Source organism: Hemiscyllium ocellatum, unplaced genomic scaffold (assembly GCF_020745735.1).
Source record: "Hemiscyllium ocellatum isolate sHemOce1 unplaced genomic scaffold, sHemOce1.pat.X.cur. R18, whole genome shotgun sequence".
Taxonomy (NCBI): domain Eukaryota; kingdom Metazoa; phylum Chordata; class Chondrichthyes; order Orectolobiformes; family Hemiscylliidae; genus Hemiscyllium; species Hemiscyllium ocellatum.
In genome coordinates, this window is record NW_026867612.1 from 191,642 (window position 1) to 205,898 (window position 14,257).

Here is a 14,257-nt window from a genome sequence, read left to right on the forward strand (position 1 = left end):
GTTGGGGTTATATTTGCGTCTTTCTGTGAGAAAAGGAGAGGTCACTCCTCGCAGTAGCTCAGCATTTCACCCAGCTGGAAAATTCATGAGAATTTGCAGAGATGTTTGAATGTTAATTGAATATGAAGCAGCTTGAGTTAGACGCGAGAGATAAGGAAAAGAGACCAGATTTCAAGCAGTTCCAGGTACGATTCGAAGAAGAGAGAGCAGAAGAGCAGAGAGAAAGGCTGACAGAGATTGAACTTCAGAAATTGGCAATTACTAAAGGAATTCACATTAAAACGCTGGAGATAAATGCTGAAGATAAGATTACACTGGAAGAGCATATCGTTAAAACGACAAAGAGTGCAGCTGAAATGGCTGATTGTAATGAACTGATCCATAAAACAAGGATGGGCTTCCAGAATCATTTTAAGACCGAGGGATAGAAATTGGGAAAAGAGAAATCCTCACGTGGAAAGGGAAAGTTAAGTCTCTGTGAAGATCATGAGGATAACTTATCACAGGATATATAGGAAAACCTTCAAGGGAACAAGATCTGAGGTTTTCATTGCAATAAAGTAGGCCACATGAAATCAGTATTGGAGAACTATGGAAAGCACTGTAAAATTAAATGCAGGAAAACAAAACAAGCCTGGATGTTTTGTTGGCTTGGTAATAAAAAGCACAGTGGAGGCTGGAAAGCTGCATCAGAGTGCACAAACAGATCAGAGGTTGGGAAGGGGGAAGTGCCATGTCTGCTTGAAAAATATAACTGCAAAGTTAAAGGTTATTTACCTTGGCGAGGAGTAGCAAATAGACAGGTAACAGTATATAGGGACACAGGATCGTCTCAGTCTGTGATGCAGAAGGATGGGGAAATATGTACTCCTGAAGAACTATGTGTACAGGAATTCATGGTGGGACGAAACATTGCCTAGTGATGTACAGTGAAGCTAGAGTGGGCAGAAAAGAGTGGGGAATTTGTAGTGGGAGTTCTGGACAAACTCTCAGCTCCAAGAATACAATTTGTGCTTGCAAATGATATCGCTCAATCACCGGTTAGCCTGCTTCATACTCCAGTTGAAAAGCCAGTCGAGCTGCAGGCAAGAGTAGCAATGCAGGACGTTGATAAAGGAATTTTCCCAGATTGTGTCTTTACGCGATCACAGACTCACAATCGAAAGCAAGAGAAATCAAAAAGCACGGATTAGGAAGCTGAAAAATGATTGCATCCATTTATGTTAATTAGTACTCATTCCCATCTTTTATTGAATGTAGGGAATCTACACAATGCATCAAGATCACAATGTTTTTAATATCAAGTAAGTGGGACACAGCAGCGGACAAACGTTAAAAATGCAAGTATATTCAGCTCAGCTATGCTACTGAGTTACAGCAGAAAGATGAAAAATTAAAACGCTTGGATCAGAAGACACATATTCGTTAGGAGAGTGAATGCATCCCTGTGTGATATTACTTAGCAAATGATATGTTACGGAGGAAATGGAGACCAACATATATTTAAACATGTGAGAAATGGGCAGAATGTTTTTTTTTCCAGTAGGGTACAGAGAAGTGGTACTGCGAGTGCCACATGTGCCAAAATATTGGATGTCACTTAGGCGTGAGGAAAACGGAAGCTAAACTACAAAGATATTTTACTGGCCTGGATTGCAGATGAATGTAATTGAATTTTGCCTGACGTGTCATACATTTCAAACCATGGGAAAAAATAAAGCCTGCACCTTTACTACCTGCTGCAGCGTTCAAGGAATCTGTCTTAATTGTCTTGATGCATTGTGTAGGTTCCCTATATCCAAGAAAAGATGGGAATAAGTATTAATTAACATAACTGGATGTATTGACGAGATTTCCAAATGCTGTTCAATTCTGCAAGATGACAGCTAAAACGATTGAGGAAAAATTACGAGTTTTTTTTAAAAAAAAACTAAATAAAGACTACTATCAGAGATACAATTAGATCAAGGGTCAAACTTCACATCCAACTTTCTAGGGAGTATATAGATAGCTTCGGATTAAAATGAATCAAAGCCACTGTGTACCATTCAGAATCACATGGTGCACTGGAAAGGCGACGTCAATTATTAAAGACTATGTTGAGGTTTTATGGTTCGGAGTAGCCAGATTATTTCCATAACGGAGTTGCGTCAGTGCTGTTTGCGATCAGAGATATATCAAAAGAATCCACAAAACTAAGATCATCTGAGACCAATTTGGGGCATAAAGAAAGAGGACCATTAAAATTTAATAAGGAAACATTAATAAGTCAGGTTACAGAGTCCACGAATTTGGACGATGTGTCAAATTTTAGAATTGGACTGAATAATGTTGGAGAGTTGTCGAGACAGCACTTAAAATTATCGCAGCAAATGGTGAAGCAGTATTTAAGTGTATGAGAAACAAAAAAATCAGAATTTTGCCACTGGGAACAATGTATTTATTTAAATTTCATTAATTGGTGAAACTTTAGAGCAAGGTTTCGAAGACCTTATCAAATTAAGAGGAAATCGAGTGAGGTTAGCTACTTGATAGGAACTCCTGGCATGAAGGAATCTCACAGAACGTGTGATGGGAATATGCGCTAATGGTATTTTGGCAGAGAACGAACGCAAGGGGAGAATGTGTTATTGAATACAACGCACTGGGAAGAACCAATTTCAGCGAATTCTGCTTTGGACGTTCCTGCCATAAAATTGGACAATGCAAAAGTTGTCCAATATTGGTAATGTTATTCAGTTCTCTTCCAGAAGAAAATCGTAAGAGTTATTACTCTTGCATGCTGAAATAAACTGGGAATTAATAACCTATTTGTAGATTATGTAAACATAGGAGTTGCTGTTCTGATTTTGTGACATCCTTGCAGGCATAACCCTATAAAGTTGGTGCAAGTTTATAAGGAAATGTCACGTATGTTCCAAGATGGCATAACCAAAGTGAGTTTCAATGAATGGAGTTCACCCATCATCATGGTGCCAAAGTCAGGTAAGACCCAAAAGTTATGTGTGGACTATCACAAAGTCAATGTTGTTAGAAAGACTGGTGCATCTACGCATCTGCAGTTGGAGGACTATGTGGAAGAGATTGGAAGAGCAACTTACATTTCCAAATTGGAGTTCCTCAAAGGTGTCTGACAGTAAACTTTGTCGGAAAGATCAAAGTCAATTTTGTAACGCCAACTGGACTGCAGAAATTTAAAGTAATGCCGTTTGTGCAAAAAAAAATTCACTCGTATTTCAGAGGTTAACGGACAAGGTAATTGCTGGATACACAACAGTTTGGTGTGTGGTGTGCCTGGAACATTCAGTCTCTCACGGATTGAATATTTACAGAATTTCTCGGGCTTGTTTGATCGAATACGGAAGTCAAACTGATTTGTAAACCTAACTGAAAGTATATTAGATTAGACTTACAGTGTGGAAACAGGCCCTTCGACCCAACAAGTCCACACCGACCCGCCGAAGCGCAACCCACCCATACCCCTACACTTACCCCCTACCTAACACTACGGGCAATTTAGCTTGGCCAATTCACCTGACCCGCACATCTTTGTGACTGTGGGAGGAAACCGGAGCACCCGGAGGAAACCCACGCAGACACGGGGAGAACGTGCAAACTCCACACAGTCAGTCGCCTGAGTCGGGAATTGAACCCGGGTCTACAGGCTATCTGCCAAAGCCAAAGTCACCTTCCTGGGCTATGTCGTTGAACACGGACAAATAGCCTCACGGGATGTGAAAACGAAAGTTATAGGGTATTTTTATACATTGTTGACGAAAAGAGCAGTACGATGGTTTACCGGATTGAGTGACTTTTTCTGAAAGTTTGTGCTGACTGTTAGAAGTGGGACTGCTCAACTCACCGAATTGCTAAAAACAGGCAAGAAACCTCAGCGAACACAAGAATTTCAAAATTTATTTGACAGCCTAAATATTTTGTTAACTATTACCAAAGTATCAGCCACACATAATTACACGAAGGTTTTCAATGTGCCAGTGATGTGAATGTCTCTCATCTTCTGCCCCTCTAATATCGACCTGTAAACCAGTTTCATTTGTATTCTGTGTTTATGGGGTTAAATTATCAGGACTGTTGTGTATTTTTTTGAAAAGCATAAGTAAGCCTACTTTAGATACTTAAGATCTGTGGGTATTTTATATTCTGTTCATTGTGTTTCATTCCTTAGTTTTGTGAATAATTTTCTCTCTGTTTTAAAAACTGGAAGTCAACTTACAACTACACACTCACCAAAACAAACAGCGACGTTACACTCCGAATTTCCTGCATAAGAATATTTTTAGTGGTCTGGCCTAGGCAAAACGGGAGTTACTTTTCTCAGAGCAGAGCTGATTGTGAGGGGACATGATTAACGTGTATGAAATGATGAGGAGCATGGAATTACAGATTGAAGGAAACAGTTACTCTTGATCGATCACCAGGTTTGTAGATTTCAGACAGGATGCAGTAAGCTTTGAATAGATTTGTCAGAAAACTTTATCAGTCTGCAGGTGGTAGACTTTGGAACTCACTCTCTATAAAGATTAGTTGGACATTTAACTCTTCATTCTTCTCTGAATGCATGGGCCAAGGAGTTTCAAAAAAATGCTCAAAGCCGAGCATTCCCGCGAGCAACAGTGATGCGATCCGTGGCTTTGCGAAATGGAAACGTGCGACCAAGGTGTGCGACTATTCGGCTTCCCTCCCGTGATGTCTCTGGAATATTGACCCTCAGGTTTTCGTGGGCATTTAATGAAGGCATTCTTATTCCAGCAGATTAAAAACTCATATCTTATTTCGGCTGACGAGAAATCAGTTTCCAAATGCGTAATAAATGCCTGCATTCTCCTCGAGCCAGGTAGGACTCGAACCTACAGTTTCCTGATCTGTAGTTAGGCGCGTTATCCATTGTGCCACTGGCCCAACCCACTGAGAACTGTATAAGAGCCGTGATGTTAGCACGGACATGATTAATAGCAGTGATGTGCACGAATTGAACAAGCAAAAAAAGATAATCACTGTCACTGTTTCAGTCCAATCTGCACCACCTTTCAAAGCAGGTTTTTGTTTCAAGAAAAGGACACAGATGTCCATTATTTTCGTATCTGAAATATTTCCAGCAAGGTAAGGGACGGTGGTCATGGGGTACACTTTACCATCAATCCCAGTCACTAATACACAGCCAAACGTCTCCCAACAACACCACATCCTCCTGGACCACAACAATGATTTCAAAGAGTATCATTTATTTTCATCTCTGTTCACACTAAAGATAGATAAACCAACAGTGACCTGATAAATTAAAACAAGATAAAAATGAACCAGAAATAGCGGCGGCTGACTGGGGTCTGTTTCTGGGAAGGAGACTCAGGCTCTCTTTGGCTTAATTGGCGAGCCCAGAGCCACTGTGTTTGAGTCCAGAGTCATATAATGACCAAACATGAAACCTCTAACTGGGCTCTAGCACCTGGTGCTTCCCTCCCCTTTCGCCCTCACTCACCAACTATCGATTGAAGACGACAACATTTCGTTCCAATGATCACTCGCCGCAAGCATGCTCTCCAATCATGTTAACCCTGTGCATGCTGCAGGACCCATCTAAACTGATGATGTATAATGGCCAACAGTGTAGAAGAGGCAGTTCTACATGACCAAGCTGTAGGCATTGGTGCACCAACCAATCAGAGAAACTCATGGGCGCGCTGGGGACTCTGATCAATCATAGAATGCTGTTGGGCTCAACTAATCTATCCAGAACTTCCACATCCCAACGCTCAATCAAACTTCGCTTGAAAAATTCTTCCACTTCAAAACACAATTGTTAATGATGACTCTGTTCCCTTTCCCGCAGGTAAAAGTGAGAGCTGCAGATCCTGGAGATCAGAGTCAGCATGAGAGTGGTGCTCATGCGGACGTCTTCTTCCCCCATCTAAAAAAATCAGCAGACCGTTCACCACAGTTTTCTATGAACAATTCTCTATGAACAATTCTATGTTATCTTTCCTGAATGAAACACATTTTTTTTTCACGTCGCACCTCATTTTGTCTGGTATGACCGTTTGCAACATCTGTCACACAGCTTTGAACGGTAATCCTGTCAGTACTGAATTAATTTACAAAACTTTCGCATGGCAAACAGAAAGTGTGCATACCTTTTAAAGATGAGGAAATATGTCTGAATGTCTGAATGTGACTTGGATATGCTCACTGGTGACAGGAAGCGGTGGAAGGTATACATTCTTTTCCACTTTCTCCAATGTCCCATTCCACTGAACTCCACAACTTGCAGGACATTTTCTGTCGCGACCCTCTGGACCAGTATTCCTTGCATCCCAACAATTGCCCAGAAAACACCATTCCATAAAATCACAGAAGTTGCAGCTTTACCACCTGGTAGGGTACCATCAAGTATTGCATACAGCTCTGGTCACTGAATGTTGGAAAAATGTGAAATCTCTGGAAAGGGTTCAAAGGAGGTTTACGAGGATGGTGGCGGGGGTGAATCGAAAGTCTTACGAACAAAGTCTGAGGAGACTGAGGTTGTTTTCGTTGGAGAGAAGAAGGTTGACAGGTGACTTAATCATGATTTATATGATTATCAGAAGGTCAAATAGAGTGATGAGTGAGAGCCTCTTTCCTCAGATAGCGAAGGCCAACACGAGGAGCTACAGCATTGAATTGAATGCCGATTGATTTAGGACAGATAACTGTGCTAATTTCTTCACACAGAGAGTAGTTCCGGCGTGGATCAGCCTGCCTGCAACAGTCGTAGACTCACTGAATGTGAATTGGACATATATGTGGATAATAATGTAACGATGAAGGTTAGATGGGCATCACATTTTTTTCACAGGTCAGTGCAAGATCGAGGACCGAAGGGCCAACTGCACCGTAACGTTCTAATGTTTAAGCTAGTTAACCTGCTGGGTTACCATACCTCTCCTCACTGTGTGACTTTCCAGACACTGTTTTTAGTGATTGGTCAGCACTACTTTCAATCCAGGCAACTGTATTTCCTCCTCTGAATTTTATCACTGCACAATGGGGAGAGAAAAACAGAGTCAGTGACAAAGCTGAGATCACCGACGTTCTGTATGGAATCAACAAAAGTTATCTTGATCTTCCAGTCTCCTGTGACTTCAATATTACACGGTGTTCCCAAGGCACTATTTCAGACTCTGGTCTGCTGCTGTGCTCCTTCAAGGCACAGCACAAGCTGGAAGAACGGCACCTCATTTTCTACTGACAGACTCTGCAGTCTTCAGGACCCAGCATCGAGTTCAATCATTTCAGACCCGTCCGCCTTCTTTCACATTCTTTTCGCACCTGCTCGTCCCATTAGTTTCAAAAACGGATCATTGGACTCGAAACATTAACTCTCCTTTCTCTCCATAGATGGAAAAGAGCTGTTGAGTTTTGTTGAGACATTTTGTCTTTTCTTCAGAGGACGTTTTTCCATTGAAGGTTGCAGGAAGCGTCTGATTCCAGGAGAAGATGTTCTTAGGAGATGATAAGAATGACAAAGGGCTGGAACATTTGAACTGCAAAGGTAGACGAGCCAGCCTGGGGCTGTTTATCCAAGTGCAGAGAAGGCTGTGTGAGAAACTGATTAACGTGCACATATTATGAAGAAGAGAGATATGTGTGACAGAAATAAGCATGTTTTGGGAAGTAATAATACGCAGTAGCATAGATTAAAAGCAAGAGACAAGCGATTAAGCGGAAATTTAGAATAAATAATTTCAAACAGACAGTGGTATTTGGCTGGACTTCACTATCTGAAAGTGTGGCATAGCTACATGTCAGTAGAATACTTAAGCAGAGTGTAGACAAACACTTGAATAGCCAGAGCACACTTGGATAAGCACCTAGTACTGGAAAGTGTGACGAAGGCAGACCTACGTGAGATGGGAGTCCCGAGGCAAAGGCAACCCTGTGTGCTTAAAAATGCCTGCTTGCGCGGCTCTGTGGAGCAAGAGAAAGCCCGTTTGATTTCCTCGTGATTGCTGAAGTTGACATTCCAAGATCATCGATATGTGTCTCAGCAGAATCGCGGTTTAGTTCTTGGTTTGATATGTCATCAGACCAGACTCGGCTGCTCCATTGCAAAACCTGCAATATTGGAGCAGGAACCCAAATGCCTTGAAACGGACCTTCTTTATTCGCACAAATGAACAATTTCGATGTCTATTGAAGATAGAGCTCGATTATTATGTCTGTTAGCCAGTAGGAAACACGATGATGTTGATAGGCTGAAAAAAAAACATTAACACACTGGCTCAGCCATGATGATATCGAATGGCGGGGCGGTGTGAAGAATGGCCTCCTCATCTTCCGTCCTGACTGGGCTGTTTCTGGTCCAGGTCTTTAAACACTAACATAATGAGGGCAATGTGAATCTACATCAAGAAATATTAAGGTCTCACGTGTACCTCGCTGCTCTCTCAGCTGGATTAGACAAATCCTATCGCAGCTTCAGATCAGAAAGTGGAGATTTCTGATTGCTCTGTCAGGCTGAACAGAGGTTTCCAGGTGGACCAATGGAACAGGCGTTCACGTGGATTCAGGGGCAGACTTGCCCTTGCAAGGCTGGAATTCTGACCAAGGTAATGAATATGAATATCTGACATTTTGAATATTACTCTGGATTCTTGCTACTTTGCATTGTGGCTCACTGGTGGCATAGTGGTTCATTGATTAGCATTGCTGCCTCACAGACTTGGGCAACTGACTGTGTGGATTTTGCACGTTCTCCCTGTGACTGCGTGGGTTTGCTTTGGGTACTCCGGTTTCCTCCCTCAATACTAAGATTTACAGGTCATTTCAATTGGTCATGCTGAATTTCCAGTCGTGTTCGGTGCATCTGTCAAAGGGAAATGGGTCTGGGTGGGTTGGGCCGTAGGGCCTGTTTCAACACTGTAGGGAATGTAATCTAATCTAAACTGGAATTCACTTAGATCTTGCATAGCATGGCGCTTTGTATACTATTTATACAAACCATGCCACGTGCTCTTGGATGTCGTAATTCTGAAGATTATTGACGTTGTGTGCAATGTTGGTCAATGTGTCATATGAACTTTCCAAAGGAACTTGGTGCAGTGTCAGTGAATCGAATTCTGTGACGAATTGAAACTGATGGGAGGAAAATCCCAGTACAGTAGTGACCAAAAATCGCCCGTGATCATTGCAGGAAGCCACGGTAAACTTATACTCAGTAACCCCTCCCCCATTCACCTACTGTACTCTATGCCATTTTCTCCCCCACCCCGCCCCCGCCATCCTCTAGCTTATCTCTCCACGCTTCAGGCTCTCTGCCTTTATTCCTGATGAAGCGCTTTTGCCCGAAACGTCTATTTTGCTGCTCCCCGGATGCTGCCTGAACTGCTGTGCTCTTCCAGCACCACTAATCCAGAATTATATTCAACAACATCTTTTTTCACCACATTTTTCTCTGTCCTTTTCCTGAACCTGATGTGACATAATGGATGATCAATAATCAGTACAACCACCTCTGATGTGTGTTTCAATTCATATTCACAGCAAAAAATTGAGTAATTGAATTTCTGGCCTCAGTGGCAAGAACAGGAGCCGTTGAACGTCCTCTGATGTCAGGTCCATTTGGGAAATTGATCAGGTTGCCGTGCTTCTATAGCATACTGGAGGTGTCTGAGCTGCCGAAGTTGAGAGATTGATCCACGCCAGGCGCTCATTTCACTGATATTGGCCAGGATGATTGCAACATCAGGATGAGAACAGCTCGAGGACCGAATATTACAGTACAATAAAGACTCTTTGGCCCTTGATGTTACACCCAACGCGATCCTAATCAAATGTCAAACCGAACGACATTTTTATAATTATGACACAAAAGATTATCCCCGATCATTGAAAAGCCCTAAAAGTTAGTGCATCTCCGACTGTTGAATCCTAGGCGTTATGCACCTTTTCTACTCACTGAGAATAGAACATGCCTCGGCATCTATCAGCCGCAATTTAAAGCTGTGTGCCCTTGTGCCAACCATCACCATTTGTAAAAAAATTGTCCTTCACTGTCCACCTTAAGAAAGCATCTGATCATCTTGTATGTCTCTATTAAATCATCTCTCAAACTTCTTCTCTCTGTCATAAACAGCCCGAGTTCCCGCAGTCTCTCCTCGTAAGACTTGCCCTCCAAAAAAGTCCGCACCGCAGTTAATCTCCTCTGCACCCTGGCCAATGATTGCACATCCGTCCGATGATGTGGCGACCAGAACTGTATGCAATTCCACAATTGCGGCCACCAGAGAATTTTGGAGTGCAACATGACCTCATGGCTCTGAAACTCAACCTCTCTCCCAATAAATCAATCATTCCATGCTCCTTCCAAACAACCCTGTCAACACGGGTGCTAACTTGTAGTGTTTTTTGCACAGTAGCTCCGAGGTCTCTCTGCTCAGCCTAACTTCCAAAAATATTACTTTGAGCCCAGAACTCTTTCTCCTTATTGCTGCTTCCAAGGTGAATGACCTCACATTTTCCCACATTAATTTCTATTTGACACCACTGAGCTCAGCTCTGCAGGTTATTCATGTCCCACTGTAACCTACAGTAACATTTGACACTGTTGAGAACTCCATTGAGCTTCGTGTTATCGGGAAATTTACTGACCCATCATTCCATGCCCTAATCCAGGTTATTTATAAAAATGACAAACAGCAGTGGACCGAAAAAAAAACCTTCTGCGAAACCACTAGTTTCTGAAATCCAGAACGAATAATTCCCATCAACTACCCATTCTGTCTTCTTTCAGCTAGCCAGTTTCTGATCCAAACCAATAAAAAAACCTTCAATCATACGTCTATGTATTTTATGCAGTAGCCTACCGTGGGGAATATTACCAATGCCTAAGTGAAAACTATATCCACCATTTTATTTGCTTCACCCTCATCCACCGAATAGCGCAAATTCTCAAAGAGCTCAATCAGGTTCGTGAAGCACAAACTACTCTTCACAAAATCGAATTGACTATCCCGAATCAACTTTTTCCTTATTAGATGATCATAAATCCCATCTCTCATTACTTTTTCCAACACTTTATCTACAACGAAACTGAGGCTCAATGTTCTGCAATTATCAAAGTTCTCCTCCTCTTCTTAGAGAAGGGGTCAATATTTATTAATTTTGAGTCTTCTCGCACTAATCACAGAGACGCCAATGACACAAAGTCCACAGTTAAATGTCTCCACCCATTATTCCCAGAGAATCCTAGGATACATCCCATCAAGCCCAACGGACAGATCTTTTTTCACACTTTCAAGAATTGCCAACAGAAACTCCTTACAAACATTAATTTCGTGTATTCTAATCATTTGTATCACAATATTCTTCTCGACAGCATTGCCTTTTTTCAATTGTGACACAGATGAATAGGTACCACCTATTCCGATCACCAAAGTGCTCACTTCCCTCCACATCGAACAGATTGGTACATTACCCTGTACCAATTCCAATGTGGCTTTGCTTCTTGTTGGCCTGACTATATGCTATGTCAGGAAATCCTCCTGCACACATTGGACAAAAACTTACCGATCAGATTTACTCAAACTATAAACTTTCCAATCATTATTGGTAAAGTTAAAATTCCCCATAACAACACTCCGTTATTTTCGGTCCTATTCAGAATCATCTTTGCAATCTTTTCCTCTTCATCTCTGGAATGTTTCAGTGGGCTATTGAAAACTCCATTCACAGTGACCTCTCCTTTCCTGAGTCTAATATCAGACTTTTCTAGCACAGTAGACTCCGTAGAGTGCTCATCAAATATTATTTTCGCTCCCGTAATGCTGTCCTTGGCTAATAATGTCACACCTCGCCCTCCTTACCCACCTTCCTTGTTCTTACTGAAAAATCGAAACTGCGGCACTAGGAACTCCCAGTGCTCCATTCATGTCTCTGAAATGGGCACAACGTCGAACTCCCAGTTAACATGTTCTAAGTTCATCTGCCTTATTCCAGATGCTCCTGGCGATGAAGTAAACACACTTGGAACCATCTTCATCCTTGCCAGAACCCTCTTGCAAACCTAGTTATGTCCTCACTACTCAAAACCTCCTGTAAAACTGACCTGCAATTCATGTTCCCATTGTGCTGCTGAGTTCACGCAAACCCTCCAGAAGAGCATTAGCAAATTATCCCAACTCCCCTCACCACCCCCAGAATATTGGTTCTCCTGTGGTTCAGGTGAAAACTATTCTATTTGTTGAGGTACCACCTACTTCAGAATAAGACACAATTATCCAGGCATCCAAATCCTGCCTCTCTGTATCATCCCGGTAGCCTTATGTTCAAAAGCTCGCTACCTACTCTTCATCTCTGCACGACGTGTCATGGGTAACAAATCAGAGAGAACAACTCTGTTTGATCTAGATCGAAGATGTCACTCTGGCTCACTGAATTTCAGCCTTATATGGCATTTCTTACCAATGTTATTGTTTCATATGTGGACCATGACTTGGGACTACTCCCCCTCTCCCTTAAGAATCGCACAAACACGATGCGAGACATTACAAGCCCTGGGAGCTGGGAGGCAACATACCAGTCATAAGTGTGTCCCCACCCACTGAATTTGCAATCTGTTTCTCTCACGATGAAGTCTCCAAAAATAATGCTCTCTTCCTGTCCCCACATCTCTTTTGAGCAACAGGAACAAACTCTGTGCGAGAGACCTGTACCCCATGTGTTACCCCTCCTAAGTTATTCCCCCTCAAAAGTATCAATAACGGTATGCTATGCTTATAACCGCATCGCATACCTGAGGTGTTACGGCCTGCCAAAAACTCCTCTCAATTATCTTCTCAGTCTCCCGAATAATCCAACGTCCAGCTCCAGTTTCAATAGACACTTACCAAGAAACTAGAGTTGGATGCACTTCCCACAGTTGCACATACTTGGGACATTACTAGTGACTCTTGCCACCCAAATTCTACAGGAAGAACATTCATTTGGCTGACCATCAATTCACAACGTTTTGAATTCTTACACATACACACACACACACACACACACACACACACACAAACACACACACACACACACACACACACACGTTGCAATAGAACGTTGAATAAAGTAGCATTCACTCTAAAGATCTAACTTTTGATTTTGTGGAGTGGCCTGCCCTTGGGAAATGCCTCCGCTACATACGACCACACAGAAATATTCCCGAGGAGAATATCCAACTCTTAATAGAGATACAGGAGTGATGTTTGAGATGGATTCGATTTCTCAAACCGCTCATCATACACTGTGTTAAATTGTGAAAAGGACGCTTATATCGTTTCATGTTATTGCAATTGCTTTAAACTCATACAGGTTATTAAAACAATAAAAAAGAATGATATTTATATCTTTGGATATTTTCAATGTTGTTGGGAAAATTCGAATCGAAATGATATTTTTTTTAAAATTACTATTATGAAGCTTTGAGAATTCAAACAGGAATATGTTTCGAGTCTTGTCACGGGATATTTTTGGGTGAGATAAGTGAGCAGCAAATTCACTCAATACCTCCTCTGTGATTGCAACCAAATGTCCAATGCAACAGATGAAAAAAATTGTGTGTTTCTCAGCAGGTCATTTCCACCTCACTATGGCATAATATCCCTTTGATTCTCGCCATCGTCGAATAGATTAGGTGAGTGGGGATATCAGGATCGTAATGGTAAAATGAGACGTTGCGAGAATTGATCCCACAATATTGGGAACACTTTGTATCATAAAACAGTTATGCAGCAGACTGAGCTAAGCAGCTTCTCTTTAATGCTGAACTAAAGCAAATAGCTCAGTTCTTTTAAATTTATAGAAGTTCACTTAGATTGAGCTGCTAAACCGTTCGTAATAATTTTCACATTTAGTCGTATTCAGTTGTATGTGTTATACAATTGCTTTCCAATTAACGTTAACCAATTAGAGAGTGTGTACTTAACACAACCCCATCCCTACAGAGCAGACCCTCTGTCCCCGTTAAATTCATTCCTTGTGTGTCTGTCCGCGCCTGAAATTACTTTTCTCTGAAAAAAAGAAATAAGTCCCAATTTCAAAAACATTACAATGAAAAAAAAACAAGCTATGCTCCAAACCTTTCTTTATCATTCATCACTGGTTTCGAAGTTGTAAACTCCAGTTTTACAGCCATCTGTATGAATAAATTTTCTTTCTGTTTACTCTCACCAAATTCACATCATTTAGAAAATTTCCGTATGGACACAAATCACTTTTTCCT